Source organism: Leopardus geoffroyi, chromosome C1 (genome assembly GCF_018350155.1).
Source record: "Leopardus geoffroyi isolate Oge1 chromosome C1, O.geoffroyi_Oge1_pat1.0, whole genome shotgun sequence".
Classification (NCBI taxonomy): Eukaryota; Metazoa; Chordata; class Mammalia; order Carnivora; family Felidae; genus Leopardus; species Leopardus geoffroyi.
This window is the reverse complement of record NC_059328.1, coordinates 33,616,348-33,641,788: the sequence shown is the minus strand read 5'-3', so window position 1 is coordinate 33,641,788 and position 25,441 is coordinate 33,616,348. Positions and strand designations below refer to the sequence as shown.

The following is a 25,441-nucleotide window of genomic DNA, read 5'->3' as shown; positions in this document are numbered from 1 at the left end:
CTGAGACTCAGACACATTAAATCAGTGGACAAAAGTCACCTGGCTGCTAAGTGGCAGAGCCAAGTTTCAGACCCAAATACTCTGGCGCCAAGACCACCTTCACCACCACACTCCAGCATGCCATGCTGCCTTCCCCAGGGGATGCCTCCATTTTTGGTGAGACAATGAAGAATGCCTTTCTGTCAGTCTCTCTTCAGACTCCCTTAGAGAGAGGCTATCAGCAGCTGTGGAAAGACCCTGGGACCAAGGAAGGCCACCGGCAGCCCCAAGCTATGCCCAAGATGAAGGGAGCCGACGCTGGTACAGTGACCTTCACGGTGGCTTCAGAACTTGCAGGTGGAGAGCTTCTAAACTGGCCCACTCTCGGGGCCACTGTTTCATTGACTTCTCAAACTAAGGCTCTCAATGGAGATAGGCTCTGCTTGGGCTCCCTGTGGTGGGCTGCTTGGTTAGAGAAGGCAGAAGCTGCTGCATTTGTTAGGAGCCTTGGAGTCAGTCTGAGGTTCGAATCCCAGACCCGCCACTGTTTGCTGTGCCCTTCTTAGCAAGCAGCTTCATCTCTTAGAGTCTGTGTTTTCTTGTCAGTAAGGTAACGCCCACCTCATGATGGCTTTATGGTTCATTCAGTTATTCATTCAACAAATTTTAGAATGAGCCATAGGAAATTGCTGATATTTACCCCCCCCCCTTTGTTTTTAGCTCACAAAGACAGCAATTTCTTATGGCTCAACTCTAGTATTTCTTGAGTGCTGTATTAGTCAGGGGTCTCCAGAGAAACAGAACCAATAGGTTTTATAAATATATAGAGATAGAAAAAGCAAGAGAGATTTTAAGGAATTGGCAAATTCACCTCATTTTAAGGAGCTGGCAAATCTGAAATCTACAGGGCAGGCTGGAAGTTCAGGTAAGTACCTGGAAATTCAGGTAAGAATTGATGTTGCAATCTAGAGTCTAAATTTAGCAGGCCAGCAGGCAAGAAACTCAGGCAGGGTTTCTATGTGGCAGTCTTGAGAAGAATTTCTTCTTCAGGAAACTTCAGTTTTTGCTCTTAAGGCCTTCAACAGATTGGATGAGGCCCACCTACACATTATGAAGGGTGATCTGCTTCACTTAGAGTTAACTAATTATAAATATGACTCATATCTACAACTACCTTCACAGAAACATCTAGGCTAGTGTTTGACTAAACAACTGGGTACCCTGACCTAGACAGTTGACATGAAGTTAACATTGCAAATGTCTAAATCATACCAGCTACTATTCTAGGTGCTTGAGGTACCTGAGTGAATAACATTGACAAAGGTGCCTGACGTAGTGGAGCTTACAATCTAGTCGAGAGAGTCAATAACCAGCATAAAGCAGGAGACGAAAAGCAGGGTGGAGAGAAAAAGTAGGCTAAGGGGTCATGATAGATGAGCAGGCTAGGGGATGCCTGCCTGGCTCAGTCAGTAAAGCATGCAATTCTTGATCGTGAGTTCAAGCCCCATGCTGGGTGTAGAGCTTACTTTAAAAAAAGAAAGAAAGACAAAAAAAAAAAAAAAAAAAAAAAGGTGAGCAGGCTGGGAGGCACATCCTGCAGAAAGTGTTCAAGATAGGCCTCACTGAGAGCATAGGATGTGAGCCACCCTGTAAAGGAATGAAGGGTTGGCCATGCCAGAGCATTCTGGGTGATGAGAACAGCTGATGTGGAGAGAAGAGTGTGCCTGGTATGTTCTGGACTGAAAGGAGGCCAGAGCAGCTGGAGTGGAGCAAGTGAGTGGGAGAGTGACAGGAGAGGAGTCCAGAGAGGCCCTGTGGGGTCTTATAGTCCATTGTCAAGCGAGAAAACAAGGGTTAAATCAGCGACACATGCCTGTCAAGTGTCCTACATGGAGTCTGGCAGGAGGTAAGAGCCATCATCCATCTTGGTGACCTAGGCGCTGAAGTGCAGGCCAGCGGGCTCTGGTTAGTGCTCTTTCCTCCCCACCTCTTGGATTCTGTGTCCTAGACTTCAGTTTTGCCCACTTCACTCCTGAGCAGGGACATGGGGAGCCGGTGGACCACCATGATAGCCTGGAGTTCAATGGCCTCTTCCACATACGCGAGAGAGCCAGGACCTACCATGCGAGGGAGCCAGGCTGAGGGGTGCTGACCCGAGACATAAGGACCACTGCCCCCACTGGCATCCCAGCCTGACCTGCCTGCCCAGGCCAGCCCTCAGCCCTGGCCAGCTGTGTCCCAGGCTTTGTTCCCAAGTCTCCAAGTCCCCTCTTCCTGCCAAACAAAGCCCCCAGCCCCCGCCTGCCGCCCAACAGGCACCTGGGGCCTCCGGGCCTGGGAATCAAAGCCTGTTTTGCAAAGGAGGCCCTATGTTTGGAGAAACACCCATCCCCTGCTGCCCAACCCTTCAAAGGGCCCGCATTGTTCTGTGCTGAGAAGGCGCCTCCTGACGCGAGGGCCCAGCCAGGGCTGACGCGGGTGGACCTCTGATCTCAGGCCAGGCCCCCCACACCATGCAGGGGGGAGACACAGGGGCCAAGCCAGGAGCGGTCTGTCCTCATGGCACTGTGCCCCTTTCCCGTCCTCTACCCACCTGCGCCCCCATCCCTGTGTCCTCCCTGAGACCTGAACCCGGAGTCCCAGGCCCTTGCACCTTCCCAGACAATAAGGTGAACCTAGGGGGCTTCGGGACAAGAATCTGATGGTAGACACCATAGGAGTGCACCGGTGTCAGAGAGACCATTGGAAAGATGCCCTCGTCTCACAGATCGCAAGACCAAGCCCAAAGAGGAGATGGAACTGGACCCAGAGCCCTGCTCAAGCTGGAGGAAACTGGACTTCGCTCCACACCTTGGCAATGATAGGTCCAGACCAAAACACAGACTTTCTGATCCCACGTCCAGTGCCCTTTTTTAAAAAAATAAATAGTTCATATGTTCATTTCCCCCTCCCCCAGTGTTGGGTTTTACTTCAGCTTAACTTTGGGCAGAGGTAGACTTTATTTTAGATAAATCCTCAAACAGAGAGTGGAGGCCACAGACCGGAGGTGGGGCCCAGGGGGTTGCTGATGGCTCCCTGGCGCTCAGAGGTGCTCCCCCTGCTCCTGTTTTCCTTCTCCTGATTTCCTCACACGGCCCAGCCAGGGCACGGGCCTCTTAGCCTCACCCTGTAGTACTGAGGTCTCTGAAGGCACAGAGAGGTACATCACAGCCATACGGGAAGCCAGGAAGAAACCCAACCCAGAATCGTATTTCAGGTGCTGCTTCCAGACCCCGTCTCCCCCCAAGTACACTCACAAAGTGGTAGCATCCCAGGTCCCTTTGCCACAGAGTGCTCAGCACCAACATTGACTCTGCAGTCCAGGATACTGATTAAGATCAAGGGCTCTGCAATCAGACAGACTTGGGGTCCAGTCCCGGCACCTTCACTGCAGGACTTTAAGCAAAGTATTTGCCCATTTTGAGCCTGCTTCCTCTTCTGTCACCCAGGAATGACAACAGCCACCAACCTCAGAGGTGATCGTGAAGATGGACTCAGGGATCCAACAGCACCTGCTGTATTTGTGAGAGTCCCCACCACGAGAGGAGGCCAGGAAACCCTGGGTGGGCCAGGCTGAAGAAAGGTATGAAAAGTCCTTCTTACGTGGTAAGTATTGTCGTGATAATTATTATGACTCCGACTTTCACTATTTGGAGGAGAGGGGAAAGGAGGGGTCAGGGTAAGGTGCGGCACTGTCTCTTTGTGCGAGCTGCTTCCTGAAGCTAATGGCAACAACTCCTTCCTGCCAGGGCCGATGGGAGAAGGAAGGGGCAGGCAGGGAAGGAGGGGGTTGCAGACACAGACTTCTGATCTCCAGCCTGGGATTCTTGCATTTCACCTACTTGGCCCCCTGGGCACCAAGTGTGATCTTTTGACGGTCAGGATATTGCTGTCCTGGTCATTTTCCTCCAGCATCTAATGACCATAGACGGAGGTCACCTCCAGCCCCAGATTCCTGGAAAATTCCACAGGACTGTTTGGGGAGGCAGTATGACAAAGTAGAAACTGTGGTGACACCGTGAGCAAGCCATTTAACTTCTGAGACTCGCTTGAGAGACAGGCAGCCACCGCGTGAAGGGTTCCGTTCCCAGCCCTACTATTTGTTGATTTCTGAGTTTGGGCAAAATCGCTCAACATCTGTGGGTCTCAATTTTTCTTTCACTAAGTGAGGGTCACGATATCCACACAAAAGTATGATTTAGGATATTCTATGTCCCATATTTGCTAGGTCTTAAATGGTGTAAGGTGACACAACCCAAAATTACGCCTATTGTAGAATGTGGTGTATTACAGAAACTTAACAAATTCTAGTTCCCTTTGGAGCCAGTGTTTAGATTCTCTTAAAGTTTTGTCAGTGGGCAAGTCACTTCAGCTCTTTGCTATGTGATTCCTCACCTATAAATTGGGGCTAAACATATCTTCCTTACAATATTAATAATAATAGCTGCCATTTATTGACTGCTAACCATGCACTTTTCATATAGTAAGTCATATCATCTTCTCAATGACTCCATGAGAGGAGCTTTTCTTATCCCCATTTTGCAGATGGGGAAATTAAGGAGTGGCAGAGCTGGGCATTCAGCCACAGGCATCAGACATCAGAGCCCTGCTTTTCTCCACCACATACACCGCCCACCCCTCAGCTCCTACAGGATGGATCGATAGGGCTTACATATTAGCAACATATAATCCACGAGTGGTTAGTGCCCTTCCAGCCTTGTTAAGAACAGATCAAATACCGGGGGACAGAGTTGCAGACACAATTCTCGAGAGGAACTTTTTAATGTTTGTCTTTCAAGTTACAAAAGATAGGTTTATGGAATATTCATTCAATGGAATTATAAATACGTATAAATAATATAATAGTAAATCTATTGTATAGTTTAATAGTAAAATATAAAATAGCGAAGAGTAAAATCTAAAAATGTCTTAGAGGGGTACCTGGATGGCTCAGTTGGTTAAGCATCCAAATTCAGCTCGGGTCATGATCTCACGGTTCGTGAGTTTGAGCTCCGCGTTGGGCTCTATGCTGACAGCTCAGAGCCTAGAGCCTGCTTCAGATTCTGTGTCTCCCTCTCTCTCTGCCCCTCCCCTGCTCATGCTCTGTTTCTCTCTCTCTCTCAAAAGCAAACGTTAAAAAAAAGAATGAAAAGGTCTTAGAAAATTTTTCAATGACATGGAGAGACATCCACAGTATTATTAAATGAAAAGAAAAATAAAACCAGTTCCCAAAACATATACCTTGACTGATATTTAGGGGGATGCCTGGAAGGATCTAATGGCAAATTGTTAACACTAGTGGTTATGGCTGGACAGGAGGATTGCATGGGATTGTTATGTTTTTTAAGCAATTTCTATGCCTAATGTGCGGCTTGAACTCACAACCCCGAGATCAAGAGTCTCATGCTCTACTGACTGAGCCACCCAGGCGCCCCTTATTTTTTCTTTTCTTTTTTTAAATTTTTTTTATAAATTTTTTTTAACGTTTATTTATTTTTGAGACAGAGAGAGACAGAGCATGAACGGGGGAGGGGCAGAGAGAGAGGGAGACACAGAATCGGAAGCAGGCTCCAGGCTGCGAGCTGTCAGCACAGAGCCCGAGGCGGGGCTCGAACTCACAGACCGCGAGATCGTGACCTGGGCTGAAGTCGGATGCCTAACCGACTGAACCACCCAGGCGCCCCCTTATTTTTTCTTTTTGATCAACTGTATTTTCTAATTATTTTTTCCAGAATGAAAATGTATTATTTTGTAATTAAAATATATTCATAAATGCAGGATGAATAGTGACCTAGGTCCACCAGTCAAAAAAAAAAAAAAAAAAAAACAACCTGGGTTTCATTCCATACTGTTCATTTATTCACTCAATAAATAGTCAAGTGTTTATATGTGCAGGTATTAGGCACCACTCTAAGTTCTGTTCAACAGCAAGTTCAGCAGGTCCAGAACAATATTACTATGAAGAAGACATCTGGGGGGGGGGGGGGTGTCAGCACACCTGGGGACTGGCCCTGTGCAGCCCTGTATACCTGAACTTTTTTCTCCACAGCGATGTGGCTGTGGGTCTACTCAAGAGAATCAGCCTTTCCTTCTGAATGACTTACTGAGAGGGAGACACAGGAGCTCACACTATACATGAAAGGGCAGAGAGCAAATTTCTTTTGGGGATCTGTCACCATGCTGGGGACTTTCATGCCACCCTTTCACTGAGTCTTTCCAACTGCCTTGCACCTCCATTTTTGCAGATGAGAACATGGGGGCTCAGAGAGAGAAAACCGCTTGTCCAAGGTGACCCAGTGAGTCAGGAAGTCAGCTGGGATTTGAACCCAGCTCTTTCCAACAGAGACGATGTCTCCCTTCCACTGTAGGACCCACTGCCTTCCTCCACATCCTCTATTAGCATCAATGTTCTGTAGCACCATGTGCTGAGCACCCTGCTAAGGGATTTGTCTCAGGTATTGATGATTTCATTTACTCTCCACCTGAGGTGGGGACAAAAGGTAGGTGTCTCACTGATAAGGAGTCCGAGGCTCAGAGAGGTGGCCACCTACCCCAGATCACACAGCTCTGCAACGAGCAAGACTGAGATTTGCACTCTGTCCTACTGGGTTCAGAGCTCTGTTCCCTAATGCCTGCACCACCCTGCCTCTCCTATCCTAGGCAAGGCAAGACTCGTACTGAACATTAACAAGTGTCAGCTTTTCTTTCCCTTTTGTTTGCTTTTTACAACATTCACTGTCCTCTTTTGGGGAGTCTGTGTAACCTGGAAGGATAGAGAAGACAGAAGAGCGCAGGAAAAGGGAAGACAGAGGAGGAATGTCTGACAATTCATCAAGCTGTAAGAGCCAACACCTCATTCTTCTACAGGAATAAAAATTCAGTTTCTGGAAAAGTAGCATGACATGGTGAAGAAAGAGACTGAAGAAAAGATTTGAAACCAGGTTCTTGGAGATACAGTTAAAGGAGCTGGAAATACTTAACTCGGATAGAACTAGTTTTGTTCATTCAACTAACAAATATGTATAAGGCTCCTCCTCTGGGGCAAGTGTTGTGCAAGGTGCTGGGGACACAGAAATAAACAGGACAGACATGGCCTCTGTCCCCATGGGACCTACAGTAGGTGGGATGGTCACAGTCCCTGCCTGCAAATATCTGAAGGGGTGGTGGGGAAGAGAGAATGGCCTTGTTCTGGGTGGGTCCAGAAGACAGAGTGGGAATTGTTGTATGGAAGCCGTGGTGGGCAGATTTCCTCCCCAACAATGGAAGACCTTGCCAACAGGCACAGATCTTCCAAGATGGATGGCTGCCTCAGGGAAGCAGTGAGCTCCCCGTTATGAGGGGAAAGAGGTGAGCACTTTGAGAGGATATGGAAAAGGGGCTATATCTGTCAGCTTCGGCTGCCAAAACAAAACACCACAGACTGGGTGGCTTTATTTATCACAGTTCTGGAAGCTGGAAAGTCCAAGATCAAGATGGCAGCCAATGTGGTTTCTGGTGAGATCTCTCTTCCTGGCTTGCAGACAGTTGCCTTTTTCCTGTGTTCTCACATGGCCTTTCCTTGGTGCCTGCTCATGGGGAGGGGGAGAGAGAGAGAGAGAGAGAGAGACCCATCTGGTGTCTCTTCTTGTCAGGGCACTATCCCCATCATGAAGGCCCTGCCCTTGTGACCTCATCTAAACCTAATGATGGCACAAATACCCCATCTCCAAATACCATCACATTGTGAGGTTAGGGCTTCAACATATGAATTTGAGGGGGACAAACATTCAGTCCATAACAGGGTTTTCAGCATGAACAGGGCAGCTGAACTAGGTTCACCATGGAAAGCCCTTCTATATCTGATTCTGTACTTCTGGAGAAGCTGAGGCCCATGCAAACCCCTTGCAAAGAGTCAAGTATGACACAGATAACTGAAGTTGAGCAGGGTGAGTTGTGGCTCACCCATGGCTCCCCTTTGCTCTGGGACTAGAAGTACAAAGAGGAGCCAAACCACTATTTGCTTATACACCCTGGGAAAGTTCCCTGCCCTCTTATAGTCTTCTTCATCTGGAAAAGAGGGTGTGGTGGTCCCACCTACTCAGAAAATTATTGCGAAATGGGGATGAGTGGGGGAAATGTGTGTTAAAGCTCAGCGCAGAGCCTGACATATGATAAGCACTCAGTGGATGGGAGCTGTCATTTCTGCTGACTAATAATAATTATAACAAGTGCCTGCTGTGGGGTTTCCACCCAGTCAGGGAACATTCAGGAACACAGCTGAGGTGATTAAGGTGTGGCATCTCTCCACCTCACAGGATGTTTAATTCTCACAGGGTCCCCTCTTGGGGTAAGAGTTAGGGAAGCCTTCCTTGTGGAAGGGACGTTCTGAGTTGAAACATGAAGGAAGCTTGAAGAAGTCTAGAGGGAAGGGGCAAGGTTGTTGTAAACTAAAGGTTGAGAAAAAAGAGGCTGTTGGGCTAATTGGAGAAAGAAAACAGTTCATGTGACCCCACAAATATATTCACCCACTTCATCATTCACCACCTCCCACAGCCCCACCTTGGATCCTGCCAACAACCATAATGGCTCCAGCTCAAAAATCACAACTTGAACATCCAACTGACTACAGCCTCCACTCTTTCACCACACGGACCACCTTAGTCGCCTCCAACTGTCCATCACACTGGCTTCTCCAGCCACTGACCCTCTATCTTCTTCTAGTCCATCAACCCTCTTCTTTCTCTCATGTCTTTCCCCCCACCCTCACCCCCAGGCAACCCCTCTCTACTCTCTGTTTCTATGAGTTTAACAGGTTTTTGTTTTGTTTTGTTTTTAGATCCCACATATAATGTGATATTGTCAGTATTTGTCTTTCTCTGACTTGCTTCATTAGCATAATGCCCTCGCAGTTCATCCATGTTGTCACAAATGGCAGGATTTCCTTCTTTTTCACTATTGAATAATATTGCATTGTATACATACCAAATCTTTATCCATTCATCAATAGATGGACACTTAGGTTGTTTCCATATCTTGGCTATTGTGAATAATGCTGCAATGAACACAGGAGTGTGCATACCTTTTTAAGATCCTGTTTTCATTTCCTTTGGCTATATACCCAGAGTGGGATTGCTGAGTCATGTGATAGTCCTATTTTTAATTTTTTGAGGAACATCCATACTGTTTTCCATAGTGGTTACACCAATCTACATTTCCCACCAACAATGATACATGTTCCCTTTTCTCCACATCCTCACTAACACTTGCTATATCTTGTCTTTTGGATGATGGCCATTCTACCAGGTGTGGGTCATGTCTTCCTTTACTGCAGCTCAGAGTGAAGGTCCAACTTTTCAATGGTAGTCTTGCCAATGCCATGAATTCTCTTGCCACCCCCCCTTGTTTTTTTTTTTTTGTTTTTTTTTTTGATAGACTGATTGGGCAAACCTCTCCCCATTTGCTTCCTGTGGCTTGCTGTGCCTGGCAGCCAAACACTGCTAAGAGCTACATGCCATGGGGCAGAGGACTTTCCCAAGACTCTGGAACCCTCACCTCAAAAGGGCCTTGGACACTGACCAGCAATCATCCACCCTCCAATGGCCTTGTCACACCTTCACCACAGTCCTCAAGCCAGCTTCTTCTGCCTTCATTCTCAGTGGTGATTCTATCTTCTACTTAACAGAGAAAGAAAACCCCATCCCTTATATTCTACCCCCCCCCACACACACACACCTCTATACCCATCCTTTTCTTTTTTTTTCTTCTATTTCAACATGGAAGCTGATTTTCTCATCAAAGGTCAATTTTTCCTCCTGGGTTTTGATGCCCTCCCTTCACTCTTTCCCAGAAGTCTTGTATTTCTTATTATCCCTCCTTTCTTTTGGATTTTCGACCTCTACTGCAAGGCCTGTGAGGTCTGACTTCCCCTCTCCTCTCCAGCCCCACTGTACCTCATGCTCCCTCCATCCTTGGGCTCTTACCACACTGGCTTCTTCTGAGTCCCTTTAACTTCCTAGGATACCCTCATCACAGGACTTTGCACATGTTGTTTCTTCATCTGGAATGTTCTTCCCACTCATGCTGCAGACTTGGCTCAAGTACCACTTCCTCAGGGAAGCCCTCCTTGACTTCCCAAAGTTGGTCAAATTATCTTGTTACATCTTTACTTAGCACTCTATAGCTCTCTTTGTAGTGCCATGGTTGTGACTTGATTATCTATACGTTTATCTGTTTCCCTTATAATATCATTTCCCTCGATGAATTCCTAGGCAAGAGAGTGGGTCTTTGCCCACCATTATATCCCCAGTGCCTGACCTAGTGGACTCAGTCTCCAGCATTACTAATAATAGTAGGTGTTCAATTAACGAGCATGTAGTGAGCATCTACAGGGTGCCACGTTCTTCTGTACATTTGGTCGCATTTAATCCTCACGACGACCTGGCAAGTAGGTATTTTGCTCTTTATAGACGAGATCATCGTGGCTCAGAGACGCTAAGAAACTTACCCATGGTACACGCTGGAGATGACCGAGCTTGAGCAAAAACCTGTCCGTCTGACTCCAAGCCAGAATTCTTATCAGTTTCCCCAGCTGCCAGGAAGGGGAAGGATACATTCTCATATCCACTCCCATACTCTGAGGGCCCACGCATACTAGGTGCTCCATAGCATTATCTCCGTTCATCCTCAGAATCAGCCTGTGAAGTGGGTGTTCTATCCTTTTCCAAGTGTGGTAATTGAGATACAGAAAGGTTTTGTGAACAGCCCCAAATTACTCAGCAAAACAGCAGAACTGAGCTTCAACCCAGGGTATCAGGGCTATTTTCACTGCACCAGGCACGACAGAACAGGTAAGTGAAAACATAGCCAGGGTGGAGGATCTTTAAACTCCCTTAAAGGACTGAACTAGCTTCTGGGCCTTTTCTTTGGCCCACACTTGACAACCTGAGTCATCTTGGCTTTGAGGAATACTCGTGCCTAGATCTGCTCTGTTGACCCAAGACCCTGGATCAGACAGTTTCCAGCCAAGGGGGAGGCAAGAGTAGGAATCATGCCACATCCTTGGCTCCAACTCAAGGATCCATTGTCAAGATGGGAGGTGGCAATAAACTGTCTGGTCTTAGGGTGGCTTCCCGAAGACAGCTCCTGTTAGCCATCACCCTCCTTCCAGGGCACTGGGTAGAAGCACAGGGTTAGGTGCTAGAGGCCCACAGGCCTGGGGCAGAATCTGCAAGTTTCCAGCTGGAACAGAACCAAAGAGCCCTTGAGCACTGGAGCTGCTTGCGCCTGATCCTTGTTGTCTGACCTTCTGGTAGCCAGAAGAGACATATCACCTGTAGCAGCCTATGCTAAAGGTAGGGTTCCTAGGAAGGCTTCCTTTGGCTGACAGAGTGACAAAACCACCATCTAAGTGGTGGGATGGACATTCTGCCCACCTGGGCCTCCCTATGGAGGACCCCTAGTGCCACAATGGTCTCCTTCGCTCATGCCTTTCTTCAAGAAATAACTGAATAGAGCAACGTTTCTCGAATTATCGACAACACATCTCAGAGCCATTTTTTCATATTTTGCACTTGGATGTCAAAGCAATGTCAAATTGCTGCAAAATATTTCTAAATGCTTACTCAGAATTTTAGTATTTAACTCACTGTGGACTGGTAACAAGAGTGGCTGGTCTCTGTCCAAGAGCCTTCTGTGGCAGCAGGATCGGAGGACTAACTGGATCGGGTAGACAAATATTCCAGCTTCCTTGTCCTTCTGTGGGACACTTTCTGCAGTGTGTTCCACATAGTTTATCCGAGGGTCCCCTGTGGGACTGAGCCCCGGTTACCTAAGAGGCAACTTGCTCATCTTTTATTGACTTTTCTCCCTTCTCTGTCTCTTCTCCACTCCTTCACTATGCTTCCTGAGGACACCCTGTGAAATCTAGCACCTGTACCTAAATCTTGGATTCAGTGTCTGCTTTGCAGGGTACCCAAATTAGGACACTTTCAAAGTTCAGTCCCATCGTCTCCTTTCATGCACTCTTGACTAGAGCCAACTTAAACTCTAAACTAGATGCCCTGCGCATTGGCCTTCCATGTCTTTGTTCTTGCTGTGCCTGTTACCTAGAAGCCCTGCTGGCTTTTGCATTCGTCATCTCCTATCTGTTTTTCAAGAACCAGCTCAGGTTCCATTTGTTTCATGATAAGAACAAAGAGCGGTGTTGGCTCAAGGCTTTGAACTCCCAGAGCAGTCGATCAGTTATGGTATGATCTTTGTCTCCCAGGTTCCTTGACCAAGTGGAGTCGACTGACAATCTCCCTGCCCACACCCCTCCTGTCCCCCCTGCCGCCCCACTGATGTGTGATCACTTACTCCCATGGCCACAACTAGACCTATCATGTCTCAGAACTGCGCCGGCTCAGGGATCTTAAAAGCCAGAGTCCCCGGGGGGGGGGGGGGGCACAGGGCACAGACGAGGCTCTTGCTCTGTTGCTCCAGGGGCTTATGCTCTCTGAGGTCACCAAGACCTCCCATCTCCTCCTCCTTCAGCCTGACTTACTCTCCTAGCCCCAGTCTTTCCCCCAAACTCACCGGCCGCTTGGCCACTTCCAGCCCTGCAACTACAATACCCAGCCCTGGGCCACTCGGCCCATCGGCCTTGTGGGATCTCTCTCTACCAGCAGCCTGGGAAGTGCAAAGCAGTTAAAGGCACCCACAGGAGTTACCAGGGCTGGAATCCTGGCTCCACTACATATTCATTGTGTAACCTTGGGCAATTACCTAAGTTTTGGGTCTACAGGCTCCTCACGCATAAAAGAGAAAAATAATGAAACATGCCGCTCAGGTGGACAGTTCAATTTTCAAATGCCAAAGACATGAAAAACCCTCAATAAAAACAAAACAAAACAAAACAAAACAAAACAAAACAAACCCAAACCTGCTTTTGTTGACATTGCTTGTATATGTCCACAGTATGGACATATACCCAACTTCATTGGGTTGGTGGTAGGAATCAAATGAAACAATGCATGTAAACCATGCATTACATGAAATAATGCATGTAAAACTTAGAACCGTGCTAGGCACAGGGTAGGCACTCCATAAATGTTGGCTGCTGGTATTATTACTGAACTAGTCTCTTGGACAGCAGTAATAAATCACAGCAAACTTGTGGCTTCAATTAATAGAAATGCATCATCTCACAGTTCTAGAGGCCCAGAAGTCTGAAATAAAAATATCAGCCGGTTGGATTCTTCTGGGCCTCTCTCCTTGTTTCAGGGGGATCCTGGAATCCTCAGTGTTTCTTGGCTGTGGCTGCATTACTATGGCCCCTGCCTCTGCGTCTCAGAGCCATCATCCTCTCTTTGCGTCAGTCTCAGATGCCCCTGGCTTTCTCTTGTAAACACACCTGCCACCCTCCCTAAATTGAGGCTGATCTCATCTTGAGATTCTTAACTTAATTACATCTGCAAAGACCCTTTCTCCAAATATGTTCACCTTCAAAGGTTCCAGGGGTTAGGATTTGGACATATCCTGTGGGGGGCTAGCACTTAACCCAAAAGCGATCATGACAAGAATTTCAGTGGATAGGCGGGAGCAGAGGCCTGACTGCAAAGAATGAAGAGAAAAAGAGAGAAAACAAAGAGAGAGAGAAAGCAGATTTAAAAAAAAAAAAAAAAAAAAAGGACAAAAGGGAGATGAAAAAAGGTAGATAATTACTGGAGAAGCTTGGTTAGGAAGGAATGCAAAAGGACAGGGAGCTGGAGAAGTAGTAGGTAGAAGAGGAATTTTTGTTCCCCTTTGAAATTATGGTAGAAACTTGGGTCTCTTGGGGGAAAAGATGATAGAGAAGAAGACCTTCAAGACGCAGGAGAGTGAAGGGAGGAGCCGTGGGGCAAAGAGCAGGCCCCAGGGCAGAGTCATCCTCAATAAATCAGGGCCGAATGGCTGACAGCAACTCTTGGGATGGGCCAGCTGCCGACTCACAGCAGGCTATGAAGCAAGTCAGAACAGCGATGTGGTCGGAGAAGAAAAGGGTGAGCCAAGCAGCCACCAAAGACCAGAGAAAACATTACCAACTAGCCTCGGAATAGCCTGAGACTTAAAAAGCCTGAGTCAGAGATTATACATTGGACAGTTTGTAAAGCACTGTCTCTGGTCTCTCATCTGAAGCTCCAAATACTGCTCGAGGGCAAGCAGAATGACGATGCCCCTCAGGTGGGGGAAGGGAGGCCTTGGAGTTACCAAAGAACACACGGAAGCCCCAGGCAAGGAGGCAGGGAGCCCAGAGAGGTTCTGGGGGATCCTCTACCTGGGTGCAGGCAGAGACACCACAAGGCCCCACGTAGAAGCGTGCACTCTTGTACTATTCCTCACATTCCCTTTTTCACTCTCCTCCCTGGGCTTCTTTGAGATGGGTCATCCCGGGTTTCTGCCTCTTGGATCCTCTTCAGACCCTTTCCAGAGCACCTTTTCTTCCTCCGACCCTCACACGAATCAAAACCAGATTTACCTTATCCTGCAACAGGCTCCGGCCAGGTCTCCCTACCTCTCGGCTTCTCCAGTCCCTCATCCAAACCGCTACACCATGATCTTCCTCAACCACCTAGATGATTTTCTTGTTCACCTGTTGCTCACCTGTTTAAAGTTCTCTGCTGACCTCCCACCTCTGTTGGGTAAAGCGCAAACCAGCTTTCCGATCTGGGTTAATTTCCTCGCAGTTTTTTTTCCCATGCAGTTAGTAGAATCTCCCTCTGCGAGGTTGCTGGGAAGGTTGAATGGAAGACTGAGTGAAGTCCTTAGCACACGGTAGAGCACCCAGCCCAGCACTACACGTGGCAGCTATTATGCATATTTATATACACATCGTATAAAATTGGAGTCATGCTGTTTTATAACTTCCCCTTTTCACTTACCAGCATATCTTGAGGTTTCCTCATCTCTTTAATATTCTTCAAGAGTGTGATATTTAATTTCCCCACAGCCTTCCTTCTACGAATGCTGCACAGTCTATCTACCCAGGTCCCTGTCATTGAAAATTTAGAAGACTTCCAATTTACCCCAATTACAAATAAGGCTGGGATAAATCAGCTTTGATTTTAGGGCACATCCTGGAAGCAGAATTGCTAACTCAAAGGATTACTCTTCTAAAAGTTTTCATACGTACTGTCAAATTATCCTGCAGAATACTACAATTTACCTCCTCGGCAGAAAAAAAGGCCCTGGCTTCCCCCACATCGTACCAGCATCTGGTGTTTTCATTATTTTTATCTTGACCAATTCTATAGATAAGAAAAGCCGGAATCTCCTTTTCATTTGTACTTTGGGATTTCTGACATTTTCATAAGGTTTTTGTATTTCCTCGGTGAATTACGTTAATCATCCTTTGCCCCTGGTGTCCACAGGTCAGTTCCTCTCATTGTTACGGGTTTAGCAGGACTTGAAAGGGCCGCTGCGGATGGAAGCCCTTGGGCAGCTTCCTCCCCGCCCTTCTGAGCCTCTTCCTCCCACATTCCCACCCTCCCGAGCCTTCCTCTGCTCCCCAGGGAACCTTTGTCATTCAAAGTAGCCCTTGCTTCCCAGGGCCTTTTCCCAGGAAAGCCCACTCGCACCGCCCTCTCCACCTTTTGCTGGCCTTCCCTCTGGGAGCCCCACATTCTTGCAGCTCCCACCTCACCCCTCTCCACACCCTGCACATTCACCCCTGAAATTCCTCAAGGAGGCCCAAAGCCACAGAGGACCCAGACTGACCTAGCCCTGGAGCAAGAATCCCAGCCCTGCCCTGTTCTGGCCTAAGAGGGGGGAGGATTGAGGGGAGGTGGGGAGCAGTTCAGAGGAACAGTTGTCCCCAGAGGACGGCCTGGGAGAGCAAGGCCACAGTGTGAGGTGGGAGAAAGAGCTTATTTTTGATGTCTTTTTGATGTTTGATGTCTTTCTAGCACAGAGCTCACACCCCAGGTCAGTCACTCCAAGGCTGTCACCTCACTATCTGGCAGGGTCATAAAAACGGGGAAATGCAACATTATGCGTAAACAGCCGGCACGGAAGTCAGGTGCACAGATCACCACAAGGCCCCAAGGATCAGGCATGGCTTCCCCAGGAGCGATCCCCAGGACCCAGTGTGCACCTGTGGCTGAAGAGAGAGTGTATCAGGCAGAAGGAACAGCTTGAGCAAAGGCTAGGGGGTCCTGGCTGAGTTCACGTAAATGAAGCACCCAAGGCGTCCCTAGGGTCGGTGGTGCCGGGACTGACAGGGAAGCTCCCACATCGGCTCGAGCTGTGGCCCCCGCCCAGCTTTCCTGCAGGCCCCTCTCTGCCTTCGCCCATTCACTCCCGCTCCGAGGACAGATGGCAGTGTGGCGGTGGGGCCGGTGCCGGGCAGTGCGGGCCCTCCCTGCATGTTGAGGGGAAGCAAGCCTCGACCCGAGTGATCAGAGCTGGAGGGCGCCCCGAGGACAGTGACTAAAACCGGGAGTCAGAGGCGGCTTCCCAGAAGCAGCCTTCGAACTGGGCCTTGGGGTGCAAGGTGGTCAGGTGGCGGGGGCGGGGAAGGCGGGCCCTGCGCTTGGCTGGGGGGGGGGGGGAGAGGGGTCGCCCGAACCCCGACCGGGAAGCTCGGCGGGGCGCGCTCGGGAAGGGGCAGGACTAAGGGGGCGAGGGCCGCCTCCGTCAGCCCCCGACCGGGCAGCTCCCGCGCCCCCCGCCCCCGCCCTGCCCGCGGCCCGCGCACGTAGCGCTCGTCTGCTGGCGCGCCCAGGCAGGTGACCCTGCGCCCTGTCCTCGGGCGGGGCGGCGCCTGCCCGCTACCTGCCCGGCCGCCCGCGCCTCCGGGGCCCCGCGGACCGAAAGGGGGCGGGGCAGTCTCTTGCACCTGAGGCAGGCGGCGGGGTCGGGGTGCTAGGTGCGGCCTGTCTGGACCCAGACAAAGAGAGGGGCTGCCCCGGGGCCCGCAGGGACGAGGCCGGCGGCCGGGCGGGGGTCGGGCAGGTGGTGAAATGTGGTGAAATGTACAGTCCCGGGATTTGCAGGAGAGGCGCGGGCAGGGCTCCCCTGTACTCACGCGTGCCCGACCACACCCCCACCCCGCGTGTGAGGACGAGGACTCCGCCTCGGGCCTCTAAGTGGAATTCGATGTACAAGGACATCCGGGTACACAAGTCTGCGCTCCGGAATGTCTTATCTAGGAGCCAACCTAGATGGACCGGTCTCCAAGGGGCCCTTTATGACAGATTGTCCAGTCCTGTCCGCATCAAAGGGAGGGGGAGAGGTGGCGCCGATGGAGGTCAGTGGGGAGACCAACGCCTTCTCAAGCCAGCCGCAGCACCACCACTGCGGGCACTCGTGCCTACAGGCTACCCTCGTGCTTGCTCACAGTCCCGCAAACACAGGGGAACCCACGTATGCGCGTGCACGTGTGTGTAGTCCCACAGACCCTTGTCCACACCTGATCTCACACAGGCACGCGTCGGTTCGTGCCCCTCACCAGCCACTCAAGAGATACCCGACTGTCGAGAAGGGTTAGAGGATGAACTCCAGAACGATCCTTTGCATTATCTCTTCAATTCACCCTCCCCGCACTCGCCTCCACTCCTCCACCACTTTGTCCTCGGCGCAGGGCAATCCAGGGGCAGATAGGGAGAAAGAATGGGGCCTGGCTCACAGGAGATCAAAAGCACTGAGAGGGAATGTTTTCTGGACCGGGAGCGGCTGCCCTCCCCCACCACACCCACCGGCCAAGCCTCTGAGGAGGGACCTCCCATCCCCCATCTAAACAGCTAAATGCAAAGCCTGGGGACCACCCAGGATAGATTTGTAGGCAGCGGGAGAACTGGGAACTGAAAGGCTGGGCCCCTACCGTTTGGGGGGAGGCGCAGTGGTTGCCTCTGCTTTATCAGTACAGTGGCGAACAGGGCCGAGCTCTGCGATCTGCCCCCTCCAGTTCTGCCCTTCTGCTTTGGACCTGATCTGCAGATTTAGGGAGTGGGGCCCTTGTGCTCACAAATACCTCCCCCTTGCAACCTGGCCTAGAGTCCCCATGCCTTGAAGAGGGAGCTCTGGGAGCAGCAGAGAGAAGCTTCAGAGAGGTCAACTAGCCTGGTTCAATCTCCCCTAGGTCAACCAGAGAGGCAGGAGACCAGGCCCGTGCCCTGCCCCCTCCAGGCACTGAGCAACAAGTTACACAAATGCAGACTTGAAACTGTAGCCCAAGGGCACAGGCCTGGGGATTGGTGTCCAAAGAGGGAGGACAGGCTCCGCAAACAGATATATAGGTGGCTCTCAGTACCATGCGGTGACCGAATGAAAGGAATAATGAGTAGGTGAGTAAGTGGATGAATAAATGAATGTCCGAGGCCATAAATTTCTTTGGGTTGAAAACCCTCAGCAGGCCTAGGCTGAGACTTTTTGTGGATTGTCACCGCTCTGACCCTGGAATGTGTCATCGCCCCAGCAGGCTACAGCTCCCCAAGGGCCTGGAAACACTTTGATTCAGTCCCTCTGCTCCTGGGTCCAAGGCCTGACATCCACAAGGTGGCCAAGCTGTGCTTTCTGAAAATCTAGAGCTGCGTGTTGATTGTCCATCTCCCCAGACTGAGAACTTTTCACATGCATCTTCAGTGTTTGGGTCAGATTCCTTTCTGTCCCCGTCCCAGTGTCACCTATAGTGTAGGGCAAACTGTGCCAAAAGACAAGGACCCGAAATGGAGGCAGGCCTGACCACTTCCCAGCTGTGTGGCTTAGCAGCCATTTCTCTCTCGGAGCTTTTAGTTTCCTTAACTGTAAAATGGAGACAACAATGCCTTCATTGCTTTACTGAATGTGGGGTCTCTCGCAGCTCTACTCTGCCCTCTGAGCCCCTCCCCCTCAGCAACCTCCTCAGCACCAGGGCCCTGTGCACACTATATACCTTCTTACCCTCCCCTCCCTTTATATCTGCCTTTCTACCTGCACTAATATTCTCCAAGGCCAGGAATTGGGTCTCCCCTCCCTCTGCATGCCCTCTATTGTTCAGCATTGCCCAACACATGGGCAGGCACATGGCAATGGAAGTAAATGTTCACTGAATGGTAGTGATGAGCGACAGCATTCTGTTCACCGGACGGCTTTGGTCCTGATGACAGTATTTTAAGTCACAGAGGTTCAGGACTTGAACATATCTTATAAATGAACTGAATCCCCCATTTGGAAGATGAAGAAATTGAGGTCCAGAATGTGAAAGAGACTGCCAGAGATCACCCATGGAGTGGGTGCTTTGTCATGCTTGGACCTCAACTAAAGTCTCTGCACTCCCAGGGGAGGAGGGCTTTCTCCCTGGCCCCTCCCCAGGTTGTTCTCATCTAGACCCCACCCCCACAGGGCTCAAGCAAGCCAAGACACAGGGAAGCCCAGCCCACGGACCCTTGTCTTCCTCCTTCAGTGATCACCTTCCTCAAGACACCTGAGAGCTATGAGCTTATTGGTTTCTTGAAGGCTGAAGATGCTACGCTAAGGAAGCTGTGAACTCTTGAGTTTGTACTTCAGGTAAAAGCAGAGTGTTAGAAATAAGTCCATCGACCCAATCAAAGGAGGGACCCCAATCAAAAGAGGGACGTGGAGACTCGGAGCACAGTAAAGCAAGGCCTTAATCAACCTTCTTGTAAGAGCAGATGTCTGACGAACAGGCACACATGAGGCAGTTACAGCAGACGATTTACCTCCGAGTATGCAAGTCCCTCCCCTGGTTCCTCATTGGCTAAGTACTACAGAGGTTACAGCCTAGTGCCCCACCCCCAACATCGCCTATGCCCATGTAAGGCAAAAAGTAGTCTGATTGGAAGAAATGTATATTCCCTGATGTGATGCAGAGACTTTCAGTCCCTCCACCCTTTGTTCTTTGGCACACACTCCTTACAAAGCCCTCGAAAATAAGCCCGGGAAACGGAGAGTGGAAGAAGAACCAGGAAGTGAAGTGTATAAGGGTCTGGGACTCCACTGTGGAGGGGCAGGGGGTGTTATACATATTTCCAGTAGGTTGTAAACCTAGTGTTAACTAGACAGCACAGCTTTCATTTGGTGTTTCTGAAAATGAATCATCTCCCTTACTATTCACAAGAGGCAGTGATGCTGTGAGTGCAGGGCAGAGCTGAAGCCTTAACTGTGGAGTTCCAGCCGAGCCCAGGGCAATGGAATCAGCGTGGCTTGGCTTGGAATCTCGGCTCTGACACTCATTAGCTGGGTGAGTGACTTGGACAAGTTACTTCATCTGTGAGCCTCAGTTTCCTCATCTGTCCAATAGAATACTAATTCCCGGTTAAGATGATTCAATAAAAACATAAACATAAGGGTCTATTCTTGTCTGACTGTTTGTATCCCTTCCTACAAATTCATACGTTGAAGCTTAACCTCCTGTATGGCTATATTTAGGGATGGGGCCTTGAAGGAATTCATTAAGGTTGAATGAGGTCATGAGGGGTCTATCCTGATCAGACAGAATTAGTGTCCTTATAAGAAAAGACACCAAGAGATTGAGCTCACTCTCTCTCTCTCTCCCTCTCCTTCCCTTCCCCCTATGTACATGTGGAAGAAAGGCTTTGTGGGGACACAGCAAGAAGGCGGCTGTCTACAAGCCAAGAACAGGGCTCTCACCAGAGACCAACTATGCTGGCACCCTAATCTCAGACTCCCAGCTTCCAGGACTGTGAGAAAATAAATGTCTGTTGTTTAAGTTGCCCGGTCTGTGGTATTTTATCACGGCAGCCCAAGCTAATGTAGTGTCTAATAAGTAGGAGGGCCATAACTATTCTCTCTCTTGGCTACCTCCAGTTTCCCCTCAACTCCCAGGAGGAATAAGGAAGGCTGCCACTCCATCCCCTGGCTCAGAGGCCATTGGAAGGAGGATAATGAGGTCTGTGGTGAGCTGAAAAATGTGCCCCAAATGATATCCACATCAAATCCTTGGAACTTATGAATGTTACCTTACTTATATGGCAAAAGACATGATTAAGCTAAGGATTTTGAGAAGAAGAGCTTCTCCTGAATTGTCCAGGGGGCCCTAAAAGTCATCACAAGTGTCCTTATAAGAAAGAGTTAGAGGGACACAGAGAGGTGAAGACCTGCACTCACGGAGAGGAGAAGGAGATGTGAAGATGGGGGCAGAGCCTGAAGTGATGTGGCCACAAGCCCAGGAACATCTGCAGCCACCAGAAGCTGGAAGAGGCAAGGAACAGAGTTTCCGGGGGCAGGGGAGCCCTGCTCATGACTTGCTTTCAGATTTCTGGCCTCCGGAGCCATGAACGAATGCGTTTCTACTGTTTCAAGCTCCCCAGTTTGTGGTAATTATAGGACCAGCAGCAAACCAACACAGGTCTATTGGTTCTAGCTCCAACTCAGCCAGCCCCCTGCCTCTGTACTTCTCATCTCCTAGCCAAACCTGGACGTAGACACCCAGGCACTCACTCACTAAGATCTACAGCCTGATCCTGGGTAGGGTGGGACACCTAATACCCACAACATAAGCTGAGTCCTAACTGCCACCTGCTCCTTGGCCCTGCCTGCCTCCATTAGACTGTAGTACCAGTTTCTTGCCCCATCAGACCCCAGAGGGAGTGGGAGGAGGTGGGCATGTCTGAAGGAGTCAAGTACTGGTTAGTGGGGGAGAAAACCCCCTGGGAAAATCAGGAGGCCTATACTCTCATTTTGCCTCTATATAAATTTGGGCAAGTTCGCTTTAGCTCTCTGGGCCACAGTTCTCTCACCTGTCAGATTCATGGATTGGAGTGCATGCTTTTTCTGGGACTTTTTAGTTCTGATTGTGAATGAGCAAGGAAAGGGGTGGGAGGGTTTGGGAGAGAGGATGAAGATAATGCATGTTAAGCATAAGAATGTTCAGGGGTGCCTGGGTGGCTCAGTTAGTTGGGCATCTGACTTCAGCTCGGGTCATGACCTCCCGGTTTGTGAGTTCAAGCCCCGCATCAGGTGCTGTGCTGACAGAGCACAGCCTGCTTCAGATCCTCTGTCCCCCTTTCTCTGCCCCTCCCCACCCCCACACACATACACACTCTTTCTCTCAAAAAGAAATCAACGTTTAAAAAAGCATTTAAAAAAAGAATGTTCAATCCTATAAATGGGATTTGCATTTCTTTCACGGATTGGGTGACAAGCAGTGTTAAGGTCACTCGAGGTTTAGGAGGAGGTAGGGCCTAGGGTTGGAGGTCTGTATGAGAGGTTTCATTGCATCACAGGACCCACCACGTCACACTCCTTTCAAGGGATCACTCTGTTCCCAGTCCTAACGCCCAAATGGATACACTTGCACCATGGAATTTTGACCCCGTGGACAGAAACAACTGGAAGGAAGAAGGGGGACCTGACTAGAGGGCTGCCAGGCAACCAATGACATGGAGGGAAAAGTTGAGACAGGCCAAACCAGATCGTCACACTTGGGAACTTGAAGTGAGGAACACTGGGAAACATGGTAGGAAAATGGAGGCAAAGGAATTATGGTAGGGAGAAGTCCAGAGATCTGAACCTGTTTAAGCCAGTGGCTAAAAAAGGAAAGGAAAGGAAAGGAGTTAATAGCAGGCAGAATGAAGTGAAGCAAAGTTGGATAGTAATTGAGTTGTGGAGTTAGTATTGAGGTGTGAATGTAAAAGTCCATTTCCTACTTTTGCTGCTGGTGGTCCTCAAGGTTCCCAGTGTCAGAGGGTGAGATCAGAGACTCGAAATTAGTAAGAACTTGGTTTATTAAAAGTGTACTGCTGGAAAGAGAGAGCAGCATGCTCACCAACCGGGAATTGAGGATTATCACATCAGTTTATGAACACATCAAAATTATAGACTTCTAAGCTACTAACACTGAGTTTAGCAAGGTCACAGGATACAAAGCCAATGTTCTCAATTCAATCAAATTTCTATATACTAGCAATAAGCCACTGGAAACTGAAAGTTTTAAAATGTCTTTTATGGGTGCCTGGGTGGCTCAGTAGGTTAAGTGTCCAACTCTTGGTTTCAGCTCAGGTCACGATCTCACAGTTTCTTGAGCTCGAGCCCTGCGTCAGGCACTGCGCTGACAGCATGGATCCTGCTTGGGATTCTCTCTCTCCCTCTCTCTGCTCCTCCCCAACTCACACTGTCTCTGTCTCTCTCAAAATAAATAATTAAACTTAAAAAATTAAAATAAAACATCTTTTAAAATTGCATCAAGGGGTGCCTGGGTGGTTCAGTCGGTAGAGTGACTCTTGATCTCGAGGTTGCGAAATCACGCCCCACACTGGGTATAGAGACACTTAAAAATAAAATCTTAGGGGCTCCTGGGCAGCTCAGTTGATTAAGCACCTAACTGTGGCTCAGGTCATGTCTCACAGTTTGTGAGTTTGAGCCCTGCTGTCAGTGCAGAGCCTGTTTTGTATCCTCTGTCTTTTTCTTTCTGCCCCTCCCCTGCTTGTGCTCTGTCTGTCTCTCTCTCTGTGTCTCTCAAAAATAAATAAATATTTAAAAAACTAAAATAAAGAAATAAACAAAATCTTAAAAATACATAAAACTAAAAAATAAAATTGCATCAAAAAATCAAATAGTGATACATTTAACAGAATAAATGCAAGATGTATGTATTAGTTATCTACTGCTGTGTAACAAATTATCCCAAACTTAGTAGCTTAAAACAGGAAACATTTGTTACTGCAGTTTCCATGGATCAGGAATTCAAGAGCAGTTTACCTGCATGGCTCTGGCTCAGTGTCTCTCGTAGGTTGCAACCCAGATGTTGGCCAGAGCTGTGGTCATCTGAAGGCTTGATGTGGCTGTTAGCAGGAAACCTCTGTTGCTCATCACATGGAACTCTCCATAGGGCTGCTTACAACATACCAGCTGGCTCCTCCCAGTGTGAATGACCTAAGAGAGAAAGGGCAATCCAATTGGAACGCCACAGTGTTTTTTTATGACCTAGTCTCCAGAGCCCCACACTGTCACTTCTGCCTTATTGTATCATTTGAACAAGTCAAGCCGTCACATCTAGCCCTTACTCAAGGGGAGAATTAGTCTCCAATTTTGAAACGGAGGTATATCAAATAATTTCTGAACATATTTTCAATTTTAATTTTTTTAAGTTTATTTATTTATTTTGAAAGAGAGTGTGCAAGAGTACAGGAGAGGGTCAGAGAGAGAGGAAGAGAGAATCCCAAGTAGGCTTCGCACTGTCAATGCAGAGCCCAATGCAGGGCTCAAACCGATGAACCGTGAGATCATGACCTGAGCTGAAGTCAAGAGTCAGACACTTAACTGACTGAGCCCCCGGGCGCCCCTGAGCATATTTTTAAAACCACCGCAACCGGTACATTGAAAACAACAAAACGCTGTGAATAAAGCTGTGCAAAGATAAAGTATGTTTGTAGATGAGAATACCTGTATTGTATTGTATAGATCTTAGACTGATCTATAGATTCAATACAATCTCAATCAAAACACCAGCAAGATGTTTTTGTAGAAATTAACAAGTTGATTCCAAAGTTACAAAAATGTGAAGGTCTTAAGACAACCAAAACAATTTTGTAAAGTAAGAACAAAGTTTCAGTATTATGCTACCTGATTTCAAGATTAATATAAAGCTACAGTAATCAAGACAGTGCAGTATTGATGTAAGGGTAGACATAAAAATCAGTGGAATAAACAGAGTCCAGAAATAGACCTACAGTTAACGTAGTCAATCAATTTTTTATAAAGGGGCCAAGATAATTCAATGGGGGAAGGATAGATGGCCTTTTCAACAAATGGGGCTAAAACAATTAAGTATCTGCATGCAACAAAATGAATCTCGACCATCACATCAAATGCAAGAATCAACTCAAAATATGTCATAGAAATTGTAAGAATTTATACTATACAGCTTCTAGAAGAGAATGTAGACGAAAATAATTTTTTTGTTGGTTTAGGTCAGTGTTTCTTAACCTGGGAAAGGCTCCCCGCCCCCCACCCCCGAAACATTTGGCAATGTCTGAAGACATTTTTGGTTGTCACAACTGGAGGGGTGACGCTACTAAGTTAGTGGGTAAAGGGCAGGAAAGCTACTAAATATTCTGCGATACACAGACAGCCTCCCCCTACAAAGAATTATCTGACCCAGAATAACAATTGTACTGGAATTAAGAAACCCTGAGCTAAGCAAATTTTCTTAGATAGGACACAAAAGTCAGAAACCATAAAAGAAAATGAAAAACTTCTGCTCTCTAAAAGACATCATTAAAAAGGCAAAGGCAAGGCACAAATGGGTGAAAGCATTTGCAAAACACGTATCAGATAAGGGACTTTTAGCCAGAATACATAAAGAGTTCTGACAACTCAAAGTAGGAAGGCAACCAACTATTTTAATGGAAAAAGATTTGATTAGACACTTCACCAAAAAAGATACATAAGTATCTTGACATCATTAGTCATCAGAGAAACCCAAACTTAAATCACAATGAAATGCCACTCCACATCCACTATAATGACT

At 48.4% G+C, this 25,441-nt stretch overlaps 1 long non-coding RNA gene across 3 annotated transcripts in view; it reads right to left on the bottom strand.

Annotated features, from left to right (window-relative positions):
• LOC123597722 overlaps positions 1-25,441 on the bottom strand; it is a 93,252-nt gene that overhangs the window by 47,660 nt on the left and 20,151 nt on the right. For all 3 annotated transcript variants that reach the window (XR_006712229.1, XR_006712228.1, XR_006712230.1), the window contains exon 2: positions 23,671-23,844. This is a non-coding gene — a long non-coding RNA (uncharacterized LOC123597722). The remainder of the gene's footprint in view (positions 1-23,670; positions 23,845-25,441) is intronic.